The sequence below is a fragment of the Felis catus genome, chromosome D4, assembly GCF_018350175.1.
Source record: "Felis catus isolate Fca126 chromosome D4, F.catus_Fca126_mat1.0, whole genome shotgun sequence".
In the NCBI taxonomy this organism is placed as follows: Eukaryota; Metazoa; Chordata; class Mammalia; order Carnivora; family Felidae; genus Felis; species Felis catus.
In genome coordinates this window covers 21,407,495-21,428,205 of record NC_058380.1, presented here as the reverse complement: position 1 = coordinate 21,428,205, position 20,711 = coordinate 21,407,495, and positions in this window count along the sequence as shown.

Here is a 20,711-nt window from a genome sequence, read left to right as displayed (position 1 = left end):
ACTGAGATTCAAAATTAATAAATGTTTAATTTAACGCCTATAAAATATGACACTCCTCAGATTTACCAATCATTAAATTCAACATTTGCAAAATGTCACTATAACTTGAAAATAATCAGTAGCATATATTTTCTCACTTTGTGAGAATTTTGAATCCGCAGTGATTTTGAAGAAATCAGTCAATCATAAAGTAAATGAGTTATTTGATATCAAATAATTTTGAAAGTAAGTTATAAAAATCTTGTCGCTTTATTTACAGAAGAATCTATATTTCATTTTGGATATGGGGTTATGTAAATGTTTGATGTTCTTTGGTGTAGAAATTCCAAAAATATGATTTTTTTTAAAGCTTAAGCAGACTAAAATGGCCCTCACTGAAAGTATTCTATGAAAGATGCCCCCTCGCTTCCTCTTCTAGTAATGTTAATAAGGGTTGTTCTCATTCACTCTCTCACTCAGACTTACCTATGGCTTATAACTCTTGGATCTTTTGGGTACCTGGGTGACTCAGTTGGTTAAGTGTCAACTCTTAATTTCAGCTCAGGTCACGATCTCATGGTTCATGAGATCGAGACCTGCGTTGGGCTCTGTGCTGACAGAATGGAGCCTGCTTGAGATTCTGTCTCCCCCTCTCTCTCTGCCCCTCTCCCCCATCTCAAAATAAATAAATAAACATTAAAAAATATTCTTTTAAAAAACACTTGGGTCTTTTTGCCTCCCCTCTCCCTGTTCCCAAGAATATCTGTCTTCAGACATCCATTCACCTTCGCTCTTATCTTCTAAGGCATCTTGAACTCTTGTTTAAAACTGTCTGAGATTAGTACCCAGCTACACCCAGGGCCCTTCAGAAGCGCTTGACTAGGTATAGTGGTTGCTTTGGACTTCCAGAACCATTCTCATGTTACTTCCTCTCAATATAAAAGTATAGTCCGTGCCTTATTAGAAACCAGAACTAGAAGATGGGGATGTGACTTGAACTCAGAACCTAGCGTGTTCTGTTGCTACCATCCACTGCAGAACTACTCAAGAAGGAATTCATCTTTAGTCCTAAGCTTCCATTGGGTGGTGCTATGCTCAAATCCCCTGGAGAGTCTGTCCTTGGTGGTAAGGGGGAAGCCAAGAGTGGGGGAAGTACCTCTCCACCTACCAAGCTTTCTTGGGTGCAAGTTGGTCCAAGATTGCTAGCACCATAAATGTCTGACAGCCTTGCACACCCACGTAAAGATTTAGCCAAATGTTCCACAAGACACTGAGCAAGGCATTACCTCTTCTGCGGTTTAATAAGGACTTCTGTTTAATCGAAGATGGCCAACCGTTCTAAGATTCATTGGATACAACAATGACTCATTCCCTATCTGCCTACTCAGATCTCAAAGCATACCCAAAGCTCCGTTTACAAAAGGTCAAGAACACCACCTCTTCTGGCAGTTTATTACTATTCTAAATATGGGGGATAGGTTATCTCCCATATTTTAAAATGTCTCCACTTGACATTCGAATTTAATATGTCAGTTGCAACAGAAAAACTATTTTATGAAATTTGAGAACCGGGAGTTAGGAGCCATAGAATTATCCTAGGAATTCTTTCCACCCTCCAGATACTTCAGTAGATGCCTAAAATGGTGTGATGGGCAGCACCCTGATACCCCATGGAGAGGACTTCAAGTGTGCCCTACAGAGGACCAAGGACCAACACAGGGTATACACTGCCAGCATCAGGTCCCACAAGAGACCACCCTCATGGGTGATCCCCTCTGGCTCACAGTCTATTGCTCATTCATATTAGAATTTGGAGGGAAAAAAAATGTATCATGAAGGATGTTCACTGGACTTACCGTGGGGATCATCTTGAAACGTATACAAATATTGAGTCATTACAATGTACATCTGAAACTATTATAATGTTATGTCAACCATACTTCAATTAAAAAAAAAAAAAGGAAGAAGAAGAACGAAGTGGGAGACTGGGATTTAGAGCTCTTCAAATGGAGAGAGGTCACCAACCCTGCCTTTTTAGAATCCTGTGGCTTCAAATTCCCTATTCTGTCCGATTTTCTAAATCTTTCCCCCAACCCAGGTGCCATGTGGCTGGGATGTTTAAAGAGGTGGAACAGAGCATCAAATAGTACTTGAACCAACTGCCCCCAAACCACTCGGGAAAAGCCAGCCTCCATAATGAAAACCCTTCTCCCACAGTCAGAATCATCTTCAGGACTAAAGTTTTCCACAGGAAACCAAGGAAACTCCTGCTCTTTAAACACACACACACACACACACACACACAGAGGCACCAGGATTCAGAAGGTCTGCACCCTTCCTCTACCACTTAGCTTTTGGAAACCATCATCACTAAATTATCTTAATCATATTAAAACTGTCTATTGGCTAAGAACGCCCAAGACAGCGGAACGTATAGTTTGGAAATGGGCCCACTCTCATTCCCGGGTTCAGCCTTGCTTGGACTTTCGTGCAGCAGCCAAAGGACACAGAGATGTACACTCTAGATTTTTTTTTAACAATCTCTTCTAACGTGCCCGGGCCTCCAAAAATAAAGTAGGAAGTACACCGCTTGCTCCCATTCAGGGCATCCTGACACTTGGAAATGCATTTTGTCTGGAGTTTATGGCTATACTTTGTAACCTTTCTGAGCCAGCCTTAGTTTCTGTTGCTGCGTTTGTTTTACTGGCCTGCCTTCCTCAAGCCCACCTCTACAGCCTGCGATCCTCTACGCGGGTGCACGGCTGAGAGCCACTCTTCTGCATTGGCTTCTGGTGACCGACAGGTCCCCTTCTAACCCCACCTCCCTGCTTTTCCCTTCCAGATATCTATTTCTCAACATCAAAAACAGCCGCATCTTTTCCAAATGCCTTCGTTTTCATACCCTAGTCTATATTCCTCGGGTTGTTAGCAAATGCCTGCTTTTATCAGAGGTTCAGTATCACAGCCAAGGCCGTGCCACGCTCTTAAAATGTGGATTGTTCGTTCACTAAGTCAGTGGAGGAGAACCTACCACCTGGGCAGAAGAGACAGGTGCCTCGGGGCCTGGACTCTGTCTCTGAGGGATTTGAGTTAGCGACTGTGTGCACGGTCATTCCCACGCGGGATTCCTGGCCTGGAGAAGAAAGAGTTGCTTTCCACCTTCTCCACCGCAGGTACTGGAGGAAGCAGAAGGGGAAAGGAAGCAGCACCGAGACTCTTCTAGGACCTTCCGATACCCTGAGCAGAGCGGAGAAACACCAAACGATGGTGATATTCGACTCACTTAAGGGCAGGCAATTCATAAACGAGGTACAGAATATATGCATGAAGAGAGGGAGCGATACACTATCAAGCATTTTATCGTAAATGAGGCAATTACCAGCATTTCCAGAAATGGTCCTAGCGCTATCCCTTGCTGTGGTCCAGACGCCTGCAGTGGCCACTGTTCCCAGCCGCATAATCTTAGCGAACCACAGGAGGTGGGAACTACTTAGGGGCCTTATTCTTTCAGCACTATTGCCATGGAAGCTCAAGTAATGTTTTCTCGAGAATTCTATATCTTTTCTCCTCCATGCTTTTATAGTCTCATCTTTTCTTTAAATATTTGAAAGCTTATGAGCCTACTTTCTACAGGCAATCTATTCATCCCTATAGGGCTTTTCAGAAGTGAGATTAGTTTAAGTGAACGGATAATATAAAATATGCCACTAATTTTATGCAGCGTTATATTTAGAAATATAGGCGGCCTCTCCAAATTATACTAATTTGCATTAAAATGTGAAATGGGCCTTTGTTTAAAGAGTTTTTGTGCTCTTTCCACAGAAAATCTTTAGCACTTATTGAAATAGTTAAATTAGAAAAACCTTCAGAGACTCCTCCGAATATTACCAAAAGATTTTAACATCTTAAATAAAAGCATCCTAAAACCTTTCCCAAACCCTCAGTGCAGTTCCCGAGTCTTAACCCAATGTCGTGCTTTTTTGCTCACTTCATACATCCTGATATTAGAGGCTAAAAAAGAAAAGAAGACGCAGTTAGGAACTGAATCACACAATGACACAATTGGTGTTTTTAAGTTGTGAACGCCGTAACAAACTCTTCCTTTATGCGGGAATAAAAACACAACATCGTGGCAGGTGTTGTGGAAGGAATGTTCGCTTTATACCCCAAGTTTGGAAATATCATCTTTCTAAAACCATAAGTGCGGAAATAACATGTTAGAAGGGAAAGGAACAAATAATAGGATTTATTTGCAATGTTTTCCTGCCAGTGGTGGCGCAGAAACAGAATATCTACATTAAGAGTGTGCTGTTCTTAGCCGGCCCTGTTGCCAGCCTCAAAGGCCTTCAGGCTCAGTGATTCCAGGAGTCGGGCGATTTTCCCCCTGGCTTGCCCAAGCCATGCAAGCCCGAGGAGCCTTCCACTTGCATAGCTCCTGTTTAAATGCATATCCGATTACACTGAAACAGCAACTTTCTAGATCTCCACCAGGCTGGCATTTTGTTCCTAAGAGAAACAGAACGAAATGGTCCACCAAGGGGCCACTGATGTTCAACTGGGTCTAGCTAAAATCACAAGCGGCTTGTTAGGAGCAGATGATGAGCCCTGGGATCCTGAGCGTGCGTGGGCCCCAATCTGTAAAGGAAGTGAGGCCAAAGGGGGGGCAGGCAGGAGACCAACGCCAGCTCCTGGCCGTGACCCCCTCTACAAAAGAGGTGTCCCGTGTCAACCCTTGCGCTTGCTTTGAGAAAAATTAAACGACCCCAGGGAGTAAAAAAAAAAAAAAAAAAAAAAATAGTTTTCAAATTTTCAACCTCATTGCTAACATCGAATAGCGTTTTCCGTGGCGTTTGGTTTTCTTGCCGTGTGCCAAGCACCCTGGTTGAACTAGCATTTATTGAGCACCTGCGATGTGCCGGGCAGCTTCACAAATATTATCTTGTGTCATCAGCCAATAAAACTATAAAATAAGCACTCCTATTTCTGCTGCATGGATGAAATATAGAATTTCAAAAAGATTAAATGACCTGCCCAAAGTTCACCGCTAGTACATGATGCGAGCAAGGCGGAACCTGTGTCCTTAAAGCCAGGTCCCCGTGTCCTTTCCTCTCTAACCCTACCAACCACCCCTCGAGGTCAGCGGACCGGAACGCCTAACGCTGTGTCAGCAATATTTGAGTCCCACCAGTCCTGAGGGTTGTAAACTGTCCAGAATTTTTATAAGAATTTTTCCCCAGAGCATCCATGGAACTCTCCTGCTGTCGCGAAAAAACACAAAAAAGCCTCAGAGTAGAATTCCAGCTGTGCCACTAGCCATCCCCTGGATCTTGCCTAAGTACCTATCTTTCATGCGCTTCGGTTTTGTTACCTTCAATTGGGGATAATAATTGTGACCAGGGCTCTCTTTGTCTGTCATTTTCCTTCTCACACCCAGTACAGAGCAGGCTTGCAATATACTGATCTGTGCTGGGTTGTGTAAGGCAGCAAACAGTAAGACAGAAGTTTGTTTTGCTGTTAAGAACGAGAAGATCCTGGGGAGCCTGGGTGGCTCAGTCAAGCAGGCAGCTCTTGGTTTTGTTCAGGTCATGATCCCAGGGTCATGAGATTGAGCCCTGTGTGGGGCTCTTTGCTGATTGTGGAATCTGCTTAAGATTCTCTCTCTCTCTTCTCTCTCTCTCTCTCTCTCTCTCCTCACTCTTCCCCCCTCCCTCTCTCTCTCTCTCCTTCTGTCTCTCTCTCTCAAAAAAAAATAAAAAAGAATGGGAAGATCCTCCTGATTATAACAAACCAACTGTGAAAGTATTATGAGACAATACAGACATTTGAGCACTAACTTCATATTGAATGATGTTAAAGAATTATTGTTAAAATTCTTAGATGGGCAGATGGATTGTATCAATGCAAATTTTCGTAGTTGTCATATTGCATCATAATTATACAAGATGTTCTTGGGGCACCTGGGTGCCTCAGTCTGTTGAGTGTCCGACCTTGGCTCAGGTCATGATGTCGGGATTCATGAGTTCGAGCCCCACATCAGGCTCCGTGCTGACAGCTCAGAACCTGCAGCCTGCTTTGGATTCTGCATCTCCCTCTCTCTCTGCTCCTCCCCTGCTCACACTCTGTCTCTCAAAGATAAATAAACATTTAAAAAGTTAAAAAAAAAAAAAGATATTCTTACTGGGGAAAACTGGGATATACAGAACTTCCATGTAGTATTTTTCACAATCACAGATGAATTCATAATTCTCTCTAATTAAACATTTAAAAAATTTAGATGTGATAATGCTATTTTGGTTATGCTGAAAATCTTTAACTTTTACAGATAAATAATGAGGTATTTATGAATGAAATAATTTAGAAACACATATTTCGCAAAAAAAAAATGTTTAATGCTATCTTCACATGATACACCAAAATAAGGTCAGATTTTTAACAGAAGGAATTAGAGATAATTACTAGTTATAAACATCTACCAAACTACTAAAAGCTGTATCATAATCCTAAAAACAATTCATGCCTTTGATCTCAGGGTTCTTATTGTTATGAATCAATTGCAAGCAAACATTTTATATATATTTATGAAAACATATTCACGAGAAATACATACGGCACAAATATAAAATCAACCTACCATCACTTGCAAGGATATCACAATGAAAAGAGAAATAAGCAATATGTGAATAAAAGCAGTGCACAATTTTTTGGCCATAGGATTATTAAAAATGTCGAAAGGCAGGCATATAAAAATATGTTTCAACAAACTGAAAAAGGAAGAATCCAAGGAAAATGAGGCTTACGGCTCAGCCACAAAGAGGTGTTAACTTACACTTTGTCCCAGGGGAGAGAAAAGAAGAAGAAGAAGAAGAAGAAGAAAAAGAAGAAGAAGAAAAAGAAGCCAGTCCCAAACCAAATGCTTTACATGCATTTTCCTCATTTGATCCTGGAAACAACCTCCTAAGGTTGATGGTACTACTGTGATACCCATTTCACAGATGAAGACACTGAGACATCAGGAGGTGAAATAGCCTGCCCAAGTAGTCCGCCCACTTACAAAGGTAGAAGTAAGTGACTGAGGTGGGCTTCAAACCCAAGCAGTCTGGCTTCAGAACCTGCCTCGCCAGTCTAGACAGCTAATATCAGCGAAAGAAAGGTGCCTCTGTTCTAGAATCCTCTCTCAAGTGTTTGAAAGACCTAAAGCCTCTTCCTACAGTGCACACAAGGATACTGCCTTGTAGTTTAAACCAGAATCTATCTATCAGATGAAGGAGAAATCTCCAATGGGAAGATGAAGCACACATACAATTAAGAATCCCGTGTCTCTCAAATCAATAAGAATTGATTAAAAAATAAGCAATTGCCCTTTATCTGTTACAGTCAACTGCAGCCGCTCTTTTACTAAATGGTAATGAGAAATGTAGATTGAGCTCAGTGATTTCTCAGAAAATAGACACATTTCCAATGTGGACGGGGATGATGGAAACACAGGCGGCCACGTTATTTGAGTGCTGACTGTGTCTGGCTAACTTTCCAGTGTGGAGAAAGTCAGATAAAGCCTTTCCAGAAGGAAAAGACGGCCAAGTACCTCCTTCCCTACATTTGATCACCCCATTTCTCTGCCTCAATCCTAAACAAAAGGGTGGAGGAGGTTAAAGTTTGCATCCAAAAATTGGTGCTTGAACCATTTAGATGTTATAAGAGCCCTTGTTCATTTTGTGTAATTTCTTGTTCCAGATTCTTCTTTTCCTACATTTCATTGAGTCACCCCTTTTTCACATAAAATGCCCAACTTCCCCAATATTTGGATATTCTTTCCTCCTTACCGCCATTAAAAACCTGTTCATAAGAAATTTTCGGACAAGGCCATCTATTCTAACCTATAATTGATTGATTAACTTTTTATAGGTTTGAAAGCTTCAGTAATAAAATGGGGGGTAGGGTGAGATTTCAAATTTAAAATATTACCCAAAACAGGACACAACTGCAGGCTCCCAATGGTCAAATCTGGGTCACTTTGATCTGGGTCACAAAATAAATAATGATTGCAATGAACAGCCATGAATGTCTCCTGTAGAAATAAAGAGTTGTATAAATAAATAAGTGGAGAAGAAGGTAAAGGTCTCACTACAGTAGAATTCCAATTAACAAATATAGATGGAATGATGGAAACCGAAAATCACAAATCAGCGAACATCACAGGAATAATTGTTGTGGGCGAGAATAAATCAATAGGCATTAAAACTGGCCTCAGCACCATCATCAACGAATGCTAAAATTAGCAAGCAAAAGATGAGAAACAGGATATTTACATAATCTCAAAGTATCTCCCCTCAAGACACTCATTAATTACGAAGGGAAGAAGTAGTCACCTTACAGTAGAGAAACCTGGAAGATACCATGGTAATCAAGCGGTCAAAGTTATCATCTCCAATGATGAGACGTATATCAACAGCATGTGCTCCTGATTATGAGTGCTGAGGAGGACACAATATCACTCTGGTGATTTTCTTGCCCAAATTTCTTAATTTGAGTTTAAGCATGAAGAAACATGAGATAAAGCCAGAACTCTTCAAAAGCATCCAGGTCACGAGGGACTATGAGACAAAGGCAGTGTCCCAGTTAGCAGAGACTGAAGAGATGTAGTGACTAAATGGGCAGGTGATCCTGCATCAGATGATGGTCTAGGAAAAAAAAAAAACATTCGTCAAACAACTAGTGTGGGAAGAGATTTGAAAGAGATCTGTAGCTTAGTTAAATATATTATGGCTATGTTCGTCTCTGGATTTTGAGAATTATATCGTAATCATGGAACCCATGAACATCTGGGAAAGGTCAGAAATGGTATAAAGGCATTCTTTGCTTTTGCAAGCACTTTTATATCTAGTATCATTCTAGTCACCAAAATGCCTTCTCCCCAAAAAAAGATGAAAACACAAGGAAAAAGAAGACTGGTGCCCCCAAAGATTGCTGTTGAAGACTAAATGTTTTGAGGCATGCAAGGTGTTCATCTTAATTCCTGATCAATCGTGGCAAAAAAAAAAAAAAATAACAGTAGTCTTAATAATCAGAATAAAAGTAGCAATAGTGAACCTTGGCTGAGTGCACACCATGCGGAGATACCAGATATATACTATCATGTTTCGTTCTGATAACAATTCCATGGAATAGCATACATTCAGTAAATGCTGACATTCAAAAATGTTAACTTATTCCCAGCAACTAGGAAAAAAATGTAATGAAGGCTGGGACCATGTCTTTCTTATTTAGATGTATGGTACCAGAGCTAAGCACAGTGCCTTACACATAACCATGACCCAATATACATATTTCTTGAATCAATGAACTAATTTTAAAAATCTGATCTATCCATCCTTTGCATCATGACTAAGCGGCTCCTCCAAATATAGGGGGCCAATTTTCACTTCCCCACAATTGACTGGCCATCTTTACTAGCTATCAAAAGAATTGAGGGTGTGATCTCTGTGCTATTAGGACTTAGCTTTTCCTCCTTGCCTCATTTTTTTATATTCACCCAGAGGCCACTGTTCTCAGCAAACAGAAACATAGAGAGAATAATAGTATATCGTTCTATGGGACATACAGTCACCCAAAGTGAATTATTGTGGATGGGAGACAGACATAGGAAGAGGCCGGATGCAGCTCACATTAAAGAAGTCTATTTTTTATACACCATATTATTTTGAATCTCAAGCAACTGAGCAGTGATGCAGAACAGGAGGGCATTTAACTTCATTCCATAGAGCAACACTAGCTGGAAACTTGCTCAGCTCTGGAAAGTAAGCTGGAACTCTATCCACAGATATCTCAGTCTGTGCAAGAAGGGGTCTCAAGGAGTGCACTGTAGGGGCGCCTGGGTGGCTCAGTCGGTTAAGCATACAACTCTCGGTTTTGGCTCTTGGTTTGTGGGTTCGAGCTCCGCATCAGACTCAGCACTGGCAGCACGGAGCCTGCTTGAGATTCTCTCTCTCACTCTCTTTCTCTGTGCCCCTCCCCCATTCGCACTGTCTCTACCTCTCTCAAAATAAATAAATACACTTAAAAAAAATTTTTTTAATAAAAAAATAAAAGGAGTGCACTTAGAGTGGGTAAGGAAGCGCAAGGAAGCAGGACCCTCAAATGCCCTGATGGTCAGTAAACTGCAGAGAGCACTCCCCATCTGCAGGTGTATAGAGAGATAAAAACAAAATTATGCCTATTGGAAAAAAAAAGTACTGAAGAGTAAGGTTAGTATAATTTCATATAGGAAACAAGTTTCCAAAGGAAGCAGAAGAAAATGCTACAAGGATTTTTGACATTCCCCGAAGATATTTGAGTTGGAATTTTCAAAACCAAAGCAGCCAACCCTGCAGCCTCTCGTTTGCAGCTGCATGGCCTTCATTTTGCAAGTCTCCTTATGTCTACTTCATTCTCTTTTTCCCCTTGTGGCTTTCTGTTCTATGAAACAGGAGCACATAATGAAAGGGAGACAATGGGCTAAGATGATTTATAATTAATATAATAAGTAATTATAGTAGATGCATGGCATAGATTACAAGCTAAGATAAAATGTTACACGAGAAAGTGTGGCACAAAAATCAAGCCGAGACAAGCCATATTTTTAATGTTGGTGACAACACCGATATTGCAGATAATGAAATAATCAAAGTGGAAGACAAACACGAGAAACACTCTACAAATTTATTGGGGAGGGGAGAAGAAAATCGTCGAAAGAAGATGACAGATAAGGAAATAAGACAATGGAGATCAAACCTATTAATTATAGATGTTCCCCTGGGGCAAAATGTGAAGAATGACTGGAATAGAAGCAGAAATCACAGATGAAGGATGTATTCCATTGCTGGTTTTACAAAATGATTGAATATACTTATCAAAAGTGTCAAGGTTATGAAACACTGTCACAGATTGGAGGATTCTAAGGAGGCATGACAACTAAATGCATTGAATCCTGAAAGAGAAAAAGCACAATAGTGGAAAAACTAATGAAAACAAAATAAAATCTGTAGTTTAGTTGATAATATTGCACTAATCATAATTTCTTTGATAAATACACCATCTTGTAGAAGATGTTACCACTAGGTAAATCTGGGAGTATGTGAGAATCCTGGGTGCTATCTTTGCAACTCTTGCTAAATCTAAAATTATTTCAAAGTAAAAAGATTCTTTAAAAATATCAAACAGGGACACCTAGGTAGCTCAGTTGGTTAAGCATTTGACTTTGACTTAGGTCATGATCTCGAAGTTCATGGGTTTGAGTCCTCTGTCGAGCTCTGTGCTGACCTCTTGGAGCCTGGAGCCTGCTTCGGATTCTGTGTCTCCCTCTCTCTCTGTCCTTCCCCTGCTCATGCTCTGTCTCTGTCTCTCCCTCTCTCAAAAATAAATAAACATTACATTTTTTTAAAATAATCTAACAGTCAAATCAAAGGAATTGTTTGTGTTCCTGGAAAAATTATTGAAAAGAACCCCACATGTGCAGAAGTTCAGGAAAATTTTTAATTATTTAATTAAAAGGATAAAAATAAAACCCTATAAACATCCAGAGAAAATAAGGTAGTTAGCTCCAAAGACCTAATTAACTAACAAAGCATCAAAATACTCCAGTAAACAAAATAGAAGTTCTAGGAAAGGGAGAGGAATAGAATTGTGAGACGTTTTTATGTAGTTCTTTTTAAAATCTGAAGTAAATATTTTAAAATCAATGAAGATATAATTTGAATAACAGGTTTTTAAAGTGACTGATACTTATATATGCATATAACACATAAAATATGTATGTAAGCATGTATGTATTTGCATATCTACATATATATATACATACACCATCTACATATATTTCAAGCTTAGATTTGTAAAAGACACACTTTTCCAATTTCTATGAGATGCTTATTTATAAAATTAGAATAGTAATTAAATTGCAAAATGAAAGCAACTTAAGTTCATAAAAAATCACAAGTACAATTACAGACTATTAGAAGATTGACATCAGGAGAACTGTATATAAATTTATATACTTAATTCTATCAAAACTCCTATCGAAGTTATAGTATAAAGCAAATTCATAATCCTTAATGCTTTCATTATAGGTAAGAATATACTCCAGAGGTGCCTAGGTGGCTCAGTCGGTTAAGCGTCCCAACTCTTGATTTCAGCTCAGGTCACAATCTCACAGTTCGTGAGAATGAGCCCCTCACAGAGCCTTCTTGGGATTCTTCTCTCTCCCTCTCTCTCTCTGGCCCTTCCCTACTCCTCAGCCTGGCACGCGCACGCTCTCTCTCTCAAAATAAATAAACTTAAAAAAGAAAGCATATAGTTGAAAAAGCATAGAATTTAAGAAGATATTAATTGATTTTTAAAATCTTATTACAAAAATCAGGGTAAAATGAATAATTTTTTAAAGGATTATAACATTGCAAAATAGCTAAATAAATCCAAGCATTAGTTCTATGGGGAAAAAACATAAAAATGTTTTAAAATGCTGATGAAGCAATGAATAATGAATATAATAAATAATGAAGTACATATTTGTATAATAAATATTAATACAGAGATTAAACAAACAGAAAATACTCTGTGATTTGAAAAATAAGAACATCTCGATAGAATACTTGAGTTTATGGGAAATAGCGTATTACTTAAAAGGATTCAATTAAAGATTTAAAAAATACAAAAAGACTATCATAGGAAAATTATTTAAAAGTTCATCTGAAAACTACTTTCAAAAGCAGTTTATCTACAAATTATATAGATTTTCAAAAACCAGATCATCTCAGAAGCTACTCAGTTTTTCTAGAAGCTAAGGCCAAAACTAGACACAAAAGCACCAAAAAGAAATTTAAAAACACAAACCTTACTTATTAATATAGATACTTTAGACTGAATCCATTAGTACAAAAGAATTAGGCACCATGACTAAGTAGGATTTATCCCAAGAATGCAGGCATAGTATTGGGAAATCTCTTAATATAATTATTCAAAAAATAAGCCTAATAAGCAAAAAAAGATATATCACTTAATTTAATCATTCAGATGTTTCAAAGGCATTCAGCAGCATTCACTACCCATTCGTTTTTTCTTTTTTTCAATTTAAAAATGGAAGAATATTTTTCAACACGATAAACTTGGATAGACAATTCAATACAAGAAGCAGGCAAAAAGAGCTGACAGGGACCCTGGGTGGCTCAGTCCTTAAGCGTCTGACTTTGGCTCAGGTCATTCTCTCAGGATTCTTGAGCTTGAGCCTCACTTCCGGTGAGCTCGGCTTCTCTCTCTTTCTCTCTCTCTCTCTCTCTCTCTCTCTTTCTCTTCCTCCCTCCCGTCTCTCCTTCTACCCCTCCTGGCTCTCTCTCTCTCTTCCCCTGGCTCACTTGTGCCCTCTTTCTCTCTCTCTCTCAAAAAAAAAAAAAAAAAAAAAAAAAAGGAAAGAGATGACTATTGGAATGAAATATTTTAAAATATCCTTGATGAAGGAAAATACATTTATTTATTCAGAAAGCCCAGTAAAATACACTATACAACTCTTAGAATTAGTAAGTACAATAAAAAATAATACAAAGCAAGGGTGCCTGGTGGCTCAGTCGGTTAAGCACCTGACTTTGGTTCATATCATGATCTCAAGGTTCATGGGTTGGGCATGTGCTAACAGCTCAGAGCCTGGAGACTGCTTCTGATACTGTGTCTCCCTTTCTCTCTGCCCCTTCGCCACTCACCCTCTGTCTCTCTCTCTCTCTCTCTCCCTCTCAAAAATAAATAAACATTAAAAAAATAATAACACAATGCAATTGAAAATAAGATAATATATGTAGCTCAATTGTCTTAAGACAGAAGATTGACAATAACATATTGAGTAAAACACATACACACAATATTTTGGGAAAACCTTAAGTAGAAACTTAGAGTTTCAATGTCAAGAAAATATTCAATTTTCTTGAGAAGTACAAAAATGATTTGTGTAACCAGACTGGATGTTGCAAATGTTTCACTCATTGTGTTGTTAATTGGGGTCTCCTCATTCTGGTCTAGTCACACCAGGATAATATGGAGCCGTACGTAAGGACATCCTGTAGGTGGGATCCTGACTAGGGGAGGTACCCCATGGCCAAGGTCACGGAAAGGCAGCTGTTTTCTGACATTTAAACTACAAATTGCACTACCAATACCATTTTTCTCAAATTGGAGATCACAGTAGCTTGCCAGAGACTATGCAGGAAAATGTGATGTATCATTCTTGAAGTATGAGGTTTACTCATTATTTTGAAACATTGATAGTGTCGTGGTCTATAGAGAGCTGTTTTTGTTTTAGAAAATACCATACTGGACCACTCTGATTTTGACGGCAGGGTGTTGGAGGAATGATATGGAGACAGATAAGAGGAACAGCAGAGAACCAAACTGTTTCAAGACTCAGAGCGTTCCTACTGACTCAAAAATGAGTCATTAAGAAAAGTTCAAGAAGGAATAGCATGATGTGGCAGAAGGTTGGAATCTGGGGGGAAAAAATGTCCAGTGAGGAATTCAATTCAACATGATAGGATCCTGAAGCATTTTTAGAACACAGATGGCCAGTATTCCATCCTGAGTGCTTTGCTATATGATGCTCTGCCGTCAATCTCGATGCCATCTGCCCTCACAACCACCCCCCAGCACTCCTACCTCACGTTGTCATCTTACAATTTCAGTTAAAATGCACTATAAGAAATATTTGGGGTAGGCAATATTGTTGGAAATTAAGAAAAGTGTCTGTGTTCTACATATAGGTCAGTGGGGAGCAGAAAGAACCCCTTGGAAAAAGAGAATAAATAACAAATCAGAACCACCGCTTGAGTTGAAAAACGTAAGTCTCCGAGAATCATGCAATTCTTCAGGAGGCCTTAGACTGCTGTGTAGTCCAAGGAAACGAACCCTTTATATATATATATCAATCTCAATGGACAAAGGGACAAGAATTATGTGAATCATGGCATTATGTTATGGAGTAAAGTCTAAGGTTTTAGAATTAAGAAGAAAAAATAAATAAATTTTAAAAAATTCTGAACTTCCCACGTATTCCTTTAGGCCTTCTTATGTCCACAGGAAAGTTCACTTTCATTTACTTTTAAGTTTGGTAGACATTTCTGTGCTATAGTGAAATAGACCAGGAGAGCGATGTGTACGAAATCAGGCAACAGAATGACTCAAGGCCCAGTCTTGCTTTCAACTTGTCTAAACATCGTAACATATTCTAGAAATCATCTGGCCGATTTGGTATGTAGAAAAGCAAGTGAGGCAAGCACTTGGTAGCAGGGCATTTCCAGCACTACTTGGAAGAACAGACTGGGCCCCAATGGAAAGGGTGGGAGCACTCACGTTCCTCAGAAAGCCTCTCTGATTGAAGAGGAGAGTGTATGACGACAGCCTGTGAGCAACATTCTTCAGTTTCAGTGGACTCCTCTTGCTCCAGGGCCACCCCCCCCCCCCAAACAACCTTTAGATACAACTGGACAGTATTTTGGTTTTCATAATTGTTTGTCCACTGTAAGAGAAAGTGCTCACTGACATAAGGTGATGGTTCTCTTACCTGTTGTGATTCTCATTGTGCGTTCATATATTCACATCGAGGCTTATTTAATGGTCTCTTGTGAATGCACACCATCCTCGAAAGATTGATCCTCATTCGATGAAACAATAAAGTTTCCGGACCTGGAGAACTAAGAGCCACAATTAAATTAATCAAGATTAAGTGTTTTCTTACTCATGAATGATATACATCGCCCGCCAGGTGCGTTCTTTCAAGTATTTAAAGGGACTCTACTAGCGTACCTGGGTTTGAAGCATTCAAAAGGGAAAATGGGACACGTGTGGGAGAGACTGAGGGCCCATTGGGAATGATTTTCTTTCTCCTTTCTATCACAGCTTCAGAAAGTTCATCTCTTTTCAATGCAACTCTTTTGGCACCTCTCACCAATTCCCTATTTCGATCAAATTCCATCCTTAATATAGAATAGCAGTTCTCAAAATGTGGTCACTGGACCTTCCACACCAGCATCATCTCGGAAATTGTTAGGAATGCAAATTCTTGGGCCCCGCCCCAGGCCTGCTGAATTCAGAGCTCTGGGGACAGGTCTGTGTTTTAAGGAGCCCTCCAAACGATTTGAATGCACGCTACAGTGTGCAAAGTTGTGATGGCCTTTGGATTTTTCATTAACTTCACTAATCACAGGTGGCAAGAGTACCACTCTGTCTCCAGTATCAGAGTGAACTTGCCCTCCCTGAGGTATTTTGCAAAGCGTGGGGTCATTAATTTAAACTGATTTGTCTCTTAATGTCATTTGTCACCATTAGCAAACCAAGTTGTGTGCCCCACTGGGAGGGAAAAAAATCAATCACCACTGCTTGGTCTTAAGCTGAGTAAGCACTGTAATAAACTATAATCTAGACACCCAACCAGTCCAAACCACATGTCAAAATCTAGCTAGAAGACAAAAACGAGGAGTTATGAGTTTTGAGAGGCTGTGAAATATACTGAAAATATCACAGGACAGAAGTCCAGAGACCTGGGTTCATTTTAGCCTTATTTCTTTTGGCTTTAGCACTTTAATTTACTTAACATAATAAGCTTGGAAGTAAATTAATCTGAAAATACAAATTCTTTTTAAAAAATCAAGTGTACTGGGCCCCTGGGTGGCTCAGTCGGTCAAGTGTCTGACTTCAGCTCACTCATGATATAGAAGTTCATGAGTTTGAGCCCCACATTGGGCTCTATGCTGACAGCTTGGAGCCTGGAGCTGCTTCCGATTCTGTCTCTCTCTCTCTCTCTCTCTGCCCCTCCCCCACTCATGCTCTGTCTCTCTCTCTCTCTCTCTCAAAAATAAATAAACACTAAAAATATTTTCAATCGACTATAGGTTCCTGCCTCCTAAGTACTCGTAACTTGTTATTTCTGTCAAATGCACTTTGAATGAGTGGTCCAATGCTCTAACTATAATGCGGTGTGGGTGAACATCAGAGACCATGGAAAGGAATGAAGAAATTCTGCACTGATAAGTATAGGTCCAGCTTTACTCTCTACACTTGACTACAGTCGTGTGACCAAGAGCAAGTGTCAACGCAACTGGGTCTTCATCCTTTCATATTTATGGACAGTAGCAAATAAACAGAAATCCAACTTATGCACGGGCATGTAGGAGAACACCAAGGCTGTGTGTGTGTGTGTGTATGTGTGTGTGTGTGTGAAGAGTTATTTATTGACTATGTACCTAAACATTCTAGGATAAATTAGGTGCTTAACCAATACATTAAGAGGCAGCCCTTCTCTGCCCTTGGGTCTGCTCCTTTCTGCTGTGGCTCCATTCTCCTGCAGGCTGCTTCACATATGGCCCAGCATTTCAAGGCTTCCGTCTCAATTCAGACCACGCCAGAGAGAGACACTGCTTTCCCAGGAATCCCAGAAGAGAATCTTACTGGTTCTCTATGCCACATGACTTTCTTTCAGTCAATCACTGTGGCTGAAGAAAGCTCTTTGACCAGGCTTGAGTCAAATGTCCATACTTGGGGACAGAAATCGGGTCAGCCCCACCGTTTCCTAGCCAAGCCAGAACAAGGGTCTTGGGACAAGCAAGGCATTGAAGGCATACTGTTTAAGAAGGCACTCTGTCATTGCTGACGCTGTTCTTGCATAACTCTGACAGTGCGTACCTCCTTAAATTCTGCACCCTAGGTACCTCACTGACCTCACCCTAGTTCAAGCGGTCCTGCTACTGAAAGGTAGGTGTGGCACTAAAGAAAACTACACTCTGTGTAGAAGAGAAAAAAGGGTACAGAGGTAAAATGTGGTAGATGTCCCCTCCAAGATTATCTATATGAGTGAAGGGAGGAAACTTGAACAGATAATCACGTAAGGTCCTTCCCTGCTCTTAAGACGTATCGTCCCATAATCTGTTCTCCATTACCAATATCTAAATGCAAGAAAGAACCAGAGTCCAATTTCTCCAAACAAACAAAGAACGACAAATGCCGAAAGATGAGAGTCACTTAACCTCTGGGCTGTTTATAAAACACACTATATCTTTGACTCTTTCTTCCTATTCATAGGTAAATGAGATAAAATTCACTAATTGCCTTAAATGGCTCCCATGAATGTCACAGAAATAGGTTAGCCTGGCCATTGGGTATACAAGGATGATCTTTGTTCCAACGAAGATAAAAATGCACTTAAACTTAAGGCAGAAACGTAAGTAAGTGTTACAATTAACATGACCAATATAAGGTAATAATTACGCTGGGACAGCAAAGCATAAACAGGGGCTATCCAGGGCAAACCAAGACACGTGTCACCCTAACTTGCAAGACATTTACATAAAGTGTTAGGAGAGCACAGGGCAAGGGGCTGTAAATGTAGACTCTAGAACTCAGTAAAGGTGGTTTAAATCAAGGTTTTGAACAACAAGCAGAGTGCCTACAAAGATGGGGGAAAGATGAGATATCAACAAAAGCACGTGGGTAGGAAAGAATGAAAGAATAGGGCGTGTTTAAGAAAATATGAGTGGGGGGGCGCCTGGGTGGCTCAGTCAGTTGGGCGTCTGACTTCAGCTCAGGTCATGATCTTATAGTCCGTGAGTCTGAGCCCCGCGTCGGGCTCTGTGCCGACAGCTCAGAGCCTGGAGCCTGTTTCAGATTCTGTGTCTCCCTCTCTCTCTGCCCCTCCCCTGCTCATGTTCTCTCTCTTTCTCAAAAATAAATTTATATATATATGTGTATATATATATGTATATGTGTATACATACACATATGTATATATGTATATGTATATATGTGTGTATACATATATATATAAAGAAAATATGAGTAGGTGAGATTGGCAAAAATTTAAAGGGGGATACAGAAAAAGATATGGGCATAAAACTATGTTGGGTCAGATTAAGGAGAACATTAAATGCCAGAAGAATTTTTGGTTTATTTTAAAAGCAATGAGATCAAGAAGAGGAGTGTGGCTTGACTAGCTCTATGGTGAGAGACACCATAATCTTATTCCAGGACAAGGACCAGTTTCCCTGGAGAAATATCGTAAAATAAAAGTCATGTTGACCCAAAGAAGTAATTGCAAACTTACTGCCCTGGGTCTACAAATTTACTTTGAGTAGCCGAAGTCCTGGTTAAAAAAAAAAAAAAAAAAAAAAAAAAAAAAATATATATATATATATATATATATATATATATATATAAATAAATTAAAACTAAATTTGAATGAACTTAGGCACAGAATTCTAGGTCAGCCACAGACTCCACCATTCCCAACTGCCTCGCTTTGAACAGGTAAATGCATTTACCTGATGAGCCCTGAAGGCATTTTGTTTGAGAGGACGTCTCAAAATGGCCATTTCCTGTTTTATCCTCTGGTTATTTTCAAGTTTTTCTAGAAACAAAATGTGGTTTCTTTTCATCTGCCACAGATTCCAAAAATTCACAATGTCTTCTTCATAAGAAAGCTTAGTAAGTATGAGATCATAGCAATCAGGAAACACACATCTGTAAAATTTATCTCTGTTGATGTATTTACTGTGCTCTGCTATCAGAGTATGATACAGAGCAAAACATTCCGATGGAAGAAAAAGAAAAAGACATGGGAGGAGGAAATGGGCGAGAGGGGGGAAGAAAGATGGACAAATAAATGAAGGAAGAAATTGGAAATTAAGTTCAGTACCTGAAGAATCTAAATTGGCTAGACTGCATCTGCCAAGATAGACTCTCCACACAAATGGAGCAAAGAGAGTCCCAAATACACAATATTCGGATCACAAGATCCCTATAAAACATATAAAACTTGATGTAAGTATGAGCATAAATAAAGAAGAGGTGGGGGTGGAAAGCAATCCTGTCTCCCAGATTGAGGAATAGAGTGAAAATAAGTCATTTATCTCTGATTTTCAATCTAGGAGAAAGAAAAAAAATGTCAACCCCACAGTGTGGTAGATGGATGCAGGGAGTAATTGGTCAAGGAAACAAACATATGTCATCAAAAAGACCCTGTGAGCTTGAGGGACATATTTCTGCATCCCAAGATTAATAAGAGAAGCACTCTGTGCCCTGACAATGCGGATAACAAGAGTTTCAGAAGGCATCCTTGCTGGCCCGAGAGACGTGCAGAGATCCCTCAGTAGCAGCCGAAACCCCACCCTCACTGGTGGTGGTCCCACAGGCCTGAGCAGATGGCTGACCGAACGCACCCAGGCCACTGTTCCCCAGGCCTTTGGGGTCAGGAGCGGGGAGAGCCTCTGGGTCAGGCACGCACTGATGCCTTCTACTGCCTTGAAATAGCTATTGAGTTCTTGACTCTGCTCAACATTTATTTTCCTTTCCCCAGCCATCTGACAATTGTTTGGTTTGGGATGCTGGCTGCCTGCCATTTTCCTTGTCAAAGCACGGCTAAGAGAAAGCTCCACACTATAAATCTGCTTGGGTGGGCCCCCGGACGCTGCCTACCCAGGCTGAGACATCTCACAAAGGAAGGCCGTTCTTAGGCCCCGCGAGGACGCTCGGTGGACGTGGGGACGGGAAAGAAACAGCCGGGTTTGGAAGGAAACTTACAGCTGGGCGATTGAACGTGAAGGAGCAGAGAACATTTAGAAATCTAATCTCTATGCAACCGGATAAAGTGAGTTGTCCAGTGCTGCATAATCAACCATTAACAGGCCTGATGTTAAAACTAAGGCCCTTGTTTCTAAATGTGACGGAGCAATGTGCTT